This window comes from Cylas formicarius, unplaced genomic scaffold (genome assembly GCF_029955315.1).
Source record: "Cylas formicarius isolate icCylForm1 unplaced genomic scaffold, icCylForm1.1 PGA_scaffold_12__32_contigs__length_19106922, whole genome shotgun sequence".
Taxonomy (NCBI): Eukaryota; Metazoa; Arthropoda; class Insecta; order Coleoptera; family Brentidae; genus Cylas; species Cylas formicarius.
The window spans coordinates 4399062-4405626 of NW_026844225.1; the positions used below are offsets into that span (position 1 = coordinate 4399062).

Genomic DNA, 6565 nt, shown 5'->3' on the forward strand with positions numbered 1-6565 from the left:
AGTGGGTATAAATACAAATGCTATGGATCTATAGCTAATTCGAGTGGTATCTAAAATGTTCATGTGCTTACCTTATAACTACCATAAACTAATTAGAGTATAGTATTTGGCAATCCACAATAAAACACTTTTCACCAAGATGTCTTCAGAGTAAGTTATTTATATGTCCCTGTACCCTTACAATAAATTAATATCTAGTAATGGAGTTGAATTTATTTATTTATTTATTACTTTAACACTATGGTCTTTGTTCTCGTGTGCTAGTACTGAGCCATTGCCATTTGGTCCTCCATTTACGTATAAATATCTTGTAACGGTGTCGTTTGTTTATAAGGAACCGCCTGCTTGGCCTTCAGATCGGCGCTGTGCCGGTAAACTACTCAGAGTATAGTATTTGGCAATCCACAATAAAACACTTTTCACCAACATTTCTTCAGAGTAAGTTATTTATATATCCCTGTACCCTTACAATAAATTACTATCTAGTAATGGAGTTGAATTTATTTATTTATGAAGATAGTTGTGGAAATATTGTATGGACCATGTGCAGCTTAGGCCGGTATGCATAGTCAATCGCCAGCGAATCGCCAACGTGTTGCCGTGCGCTGTACGAAGATTACGATGCACAGTCGTTAGCCGACTTGACGCACGCGCATTTCGATATTTCTTGGTGTCGCGCCGGAGATTTGTTGGATGTGAGAAAGATCATCTCCGTCGGACCGCCGGTTTTGAATAATTTGATCAGAGCGTCTAATCGGACGCAATGGATCGCGATCTTGATATTATTTATAATGCTAATAGAGATATTTTGAATTTTGGAATTAATAAATATACCACGTCGGTGAGTAATATAAAATTTTCAAAAGACTTGTGTTATTACCTAGTAGAAATGAATTATAAAAGAATTGATACTTTTAGTTATATTAGAGACATAGAAAATCCCATGGAAAAATATAGTGACGTTGAATTCAAGAAGCAATTTCGCTTCTCTAAAGCGATTATTCAACACGTTTTATCACCTATGGTTGAAAATCAAGAACATACGACCAATAGGGGGCTACCTGTTCCAACAGTAATAGGTTTACTGGTAACTTTGCGATGTTATGCTACTGGAAGTTTCCAGGTAAGTAGGTATTTTTACATTAGTATGAATAGTCATTTACCAAAATTAATATAAAATAAATACATGTACGAATTATTTTTAGATTTATTGTGGAGATCTAAGAGGAGTCCACTAGGCCACAGTAAGCCGTGTAATAACGAAATTCACTAGAAGAATCTCAGTCCCATTCGGCAATATATAAAATTCCCAGACAATTTGCAACCAGTTCAAACGCGTTTCCAAAGAATTACAAACTTTCCAGATGTCACGGGTTGCATTGATTGTACTCATATTCCTATCGTTAATCCGGGAGGGCCAAACGCAGAACTATTTAGGAATAGAAAAAGGAAGTTTTCGATTAATGTACAGGTAGTTGCTGGGCCTGGCTTAGAAATTTACGATATCGTTGCGAGATATCCAGGAAGCTATCATGATAGTTACATTTTTAACAGAAGCTTCGTTAAACGCAGATTTGAAAGAAGGCAGCTACCTGGATATTTGCTAGACGATGCTAGATATCCGTGTTTGACATATCTTTTAACACCCTTTCGAAATCCACAAACCCAAGGAGAACGAAGGTACAACGAATCTCACATAAAAACTAGAAATGTTGTAGAACGCTTGTTCGGAGTTTTAAAGCGAATGTTTCTTTGTTTACAAAGAGGGCTCGCAAATAAAACTTATGCCAGTTGCTATATCATAGTTGCCTGTTCTGTTCTTTATAACGTAGCACTTGCACATCCTGAAATAATGGAAACAGAAGAAGAAATTCTTAACGATGTACCTGTAATACCATTTCAATCTGGAAACGTTAATCGTTTAGGTCAATTAATGAGGGCCACAGTAGTACGCAATCATTTTCAGCATTGATAAACAATTAAATGATTTTTATTTAGATTTTTACATTTCCCTAGATATTTAATTATTACTGCTACAGAAAAAAAGCTATTTTCTATATTATTTGTTATAATAATTTAATAATAATATAATAATTTAATTTAATTAATACCCTAAATTTAATTATACAATATATATCAAAGTTATAATTAATTTGTTTAAATCTAGTTTAAGCTGTTCTTGAACTTTTTTAATAAATGGGTTTTAGTTTTAGATTTTTTTATTCTTCTTACAATCCATTGAAAAATACATCACATGCCAGCGTCTGCTAGATATATATTTAGCATAAATAAAATTTTAAGTTCTTACGATAATTAAAACTCTTGTTTCGTCATCAATGGCTCGATTTATTCGGATTATACAAATTTCGGGCAACTCATAAACAAAAGGGGTGATTAATAGAGACCCATTTTAGTTTTTGGCTCTTTACATAAACATTCACATGAATAGAACGAAAGATATTATTTAGTGAAGACTAAACAAAACGAAACGAAATCATATCTACTGAGTGATACAAATACGAAAAATTAATTGATAATAATGACGATTAACACATTTTATTATTTTCATTTTGTGACTGTTTTAATTTAAATTCTTCCTGCAGCAACTGCAACCTTTTTTGAAAATATTTTCTTCCATTCTGATTTTGTGTAGTTCGTCCATATGTTTTTGCTCATTTTTTATTAATTCCAGTCTCGCTTTTGTTAGCTTTGAAATACGTATATTTCTTTCTTCCTTTTGAGTTACTTTTTTGATTCCTTGTGCAGGAACTGGAGATATTTTTGTGTCAGAAATAATAGATGGACAAGGTTCTTATTCTTGCTCTATAACAACTGAAAGTGGCGCTGGGGTATTTTCACTCGAGGATTAAGCTGATGCTGATCTAAATGGTTGTACAACTGAAAATATTTTAGATTAGAATAAACTAAATAATAAAAATAATATAAAAATATATATATTAATAATTACTAAAAGTTATCATACCTTCTATTTTATTTAAATAAATTCCATCTGAATCATCTATCATATTTACCTCATAGGCGATATGAGGAACTAAACTATCAATGACTGGTTGGGGAGGAAGGAGGTGGAGATTTTGGCGAGCCACCACCTGTAGCTAACATCTCTCGTCTCTCTTGCGCTAGTTCAGCCTTTCTTGTTCTTTTCATTTTATTCCATAGCCTTTTCAGTTGTGTCGTTGTTCTCTGCAGAAATATAAATGTAAAAATTGTTTATTAATTTGTTTCAGGCACGTAACTGAGGCGTAAAATTTTATAGGGGCTGCATAAAATTTTGTCGATCAGCATTTTCCAAAACTTTTTCATACTTTTTTTTTATAAAAAAAGATATTAATTATATTATTATATACATACCGTCGCAGACGTTGTTGCATTAAAATCGGCAGTAATTTTTTCCTTCGCTTTCCTTTTTCTCTCAATATAAAGAGCATCCGTTTTTTTATCTTCTACTATATTATAATTCCCCATGATTTGAATAAATGCTTCTTTCTCTCTGTTTGAATATTAAATTGCCATTTTGAACTTCGTCAATTTTACACTATTTGTCACAAATACAGTTATGCATTTTTTCGGTCCTCTCTATTAAATCCGAGACCCAACTATCTAATAAAAATCTTAAAAATCGGTCGTTCCTTCATGGAACATAATATTTTTGTTTATTTTGACTGATACATAATGCGCTCTTAGAGTGACAAGTATCGAAACGTCATTAAATAGTCAATGATTTTAGTGCACGTGTGGTCGACAAAAAAGGCTTTACTTTTGAATATTTATTACAATTATGACTGATAAACTCAACACTATCCAAAGAAATGAAGTAACCAGAGCCAATATACACTCGTATTCATAGTCGAACGCCAGCCGCCCGCTGGTTGCAGGTTTCTTAAAAATGTTCATTCTTATTTCATAGTGGAGCGCCCTCCGAATGACGCCTGCGCAGAACGGTCTTTTGAAGTTCTCAAGCTCTCGCCGGCGGGCGACTGGATAAGTTAATTTTTTTCGTTTCATAGTCGAATTTCGAGGAAAGAACACATGCGCTGTTTAAGCTGAACCGATTGTCTTTCGCCAGACGACTGGAGCATGTCCCGACATTCTCCGGGCGACTCGGCAGTTGAATTTAAGGGCTTAGACTTGCTATAACTGTTATAATATAATATTGTCCGACTAAATGCAGAAATCGACGAAAATGATGACATTAATTTAAGAAGCCTAAAAGATATATTAGAGATATGCAAAACCCAGTTCAATTTTACAATGATTTCGAATTTAAACGTCGATACAGATTCAGTAAAAACGTAGTTATGGAACATTTAATTAGATTAGTGGAACCAGAACTATTAAAAGTTAACCAACGTGGTTTACCAATTTCGCCTTTAATAGCACTGTTATGCACATTACGATTTTATGCATCTGGAAGTTTTCAGGTAAAGTATTTACTAATATCTATTATAAATAATAACAAGTTTTGAAATATGAAATAAAAGTTTCAGTTTTAACTTTTTCTTTCTGTTTTTATTTCTGCATAGTAAATAAATGTTTTTTTTTAATTGTATTGATATTTAATTTTTGCAGCTTACTTGTGGGGATCTTGGAGGAATCTCACAGTCAACTGTGAGTAGAATAGTAAAATAAATTTCAACAATATTTGCAGCTCAAAGTCGTAATTCTATTAAGATGCCCACAACACATGCAGAAGAACAGCATATATATGAACAATTTTACCAGATTGCGCACTTTCCTGAGGTAGTTTGCTGCATAGACTGTACGCACATACCAATCAAGAATCCTGGTGGTTTGGTTGCAGAATTATACCGAAATCGAAAAGGTACATTCAGTATAAACGTTCAAGTTGTTGCTGGACCATCTACGAAAATTATGGACATTGTTGCAAGGTGGCCTGGAAAGCAACATGACAGCATGATTTTTAATAATAGTTCATTAAAAGTCAGATTTGAAGCATTGCATTTGCATGGATATTTGTTAGGTGACAGTGGGTACCCTTGTTTGCCATATCTTATGACTCCTCTACTGCGCCCAGAAAACGACTCCGAAATTTTATACAATTCGAGCCAAATTAGAACAAGAAACGTTGTAGAAAGATTATTTGGAGTGTGGAAAAGACGTTTCCCTTGTTTGGTGAAAGGCCTAGGAACTAAATTGGAAACTACTTGCGTGATAGTAGTGGTTTGTGCGGTTTTATATAATATAGGAATTGATTTTGGAGAGAAAATAGATGAAGCTTTGGTGCGCGTCACTTTACAGATTGAAATAGTTTTATTATATTAGGTTATTATACATATATAACTATATTTAAAACTATTAACTAACCAAAACTAACTTTATTACTAAAATATATGGCATATGAACAATTAGGCATTACTTAATATAATTTAGAATAATTTTTTAATTAATAATAAATTAATAGTTTTTTAATAAAAGTTGACGTAATTCCTCCCTTTTTATTGATAACTCCACTTCCGCTATTTGCCTTCTAATTTTCGCCTCTTTTCTTTTTTCAATAGCTTCTTGTTTGTTTATTTCGTGGATGTCTATTAAATGCTGCCTTTCTAATTTGGCATTAACAATCCTCTCCTTAAAAAGAGCATTCAAGTCGCCACTCGATTTAGCAACAACTTTTTCTTTTTGCTTGTTTAATATTTTTTTCTCACCCGGATATACCCTTTTAAGAGAAATAGAATCGCTGCTTAAAGGTGTCGATGGAACTTCTATTTCACGTAAAGCTAGGATAACAGATTTTGTCTGGATGGTGGAGGATGTGGACGGTGCATTATTATCTTCTTGTAATGATGACTGCTCTTTTGTTTTTGTTTTTTACAGTCAGTCAGAGTCGCGACACGACGAGCAAAACATCCAAGTAATTAAATGTAATGTCAAAAATAAAAGTGATCTCTGAAAAGACGGTGTTTGGAATTCGATAAGCTAATTGACGCAGTCGGTAGGATTGATAGTGATTGATCTGCGTCACGCAAATCAATTTTCGGTACCCGATTAAACTATCTCTGAAAAAAAAAAGTGATTTTCGAATGGTGGGCAAACTAACTTGTGCAGAGAGGCTTCTCATTAAAACTGCAGATAACTACTTAAAAATTCACTTCCTTGAATTGATAATAGGTTTTTCTTTGTCATTTTAAACAGATTCCAGTCAAAATCGCCTTCTTCGACTCATATCGTACCTAAAACCGCATCAAAACTGCAAATATCAGTTTAAACTATCATTTTTTGATACAAACAGTTATATATTCATGTCAATATCTTTCAAATTCTAGTCAAAATCGGCGTCTTTGGGCATTTTAGTAACGAAAACCTTAATAAACTATTAGATTTCGACGTAAAGCAACCTTTCTGAGTCAAATAGTTGCCGATTTCGATAAAATCTTAGTCAGAATCTGCTTTTTCGCCTCTTGTTGTACCCAAATCTACCTTAGAAATGCAGATATATACTTAAAACACCTTCTTTTGGGACAAATAATTGGTTTTCGCCCTTGATTTACGCAAGATTAAAGCCAAAACATGCATTTTCATAACT

General features: G+C 33.3%; 1 pseudogene; it reads left to right on the forward strand.

Annotated features, from left to right (window-relative positions):
* Window positions 1-763: 763 nt before the first annotated feature.
* Window positions 764-1972, forward strand: LOC132695757 (putative nuclease HARBI1; annotated as a pseudogene).
* Window positions 1973-6565: the final 4593 nt, after the last annotated feature.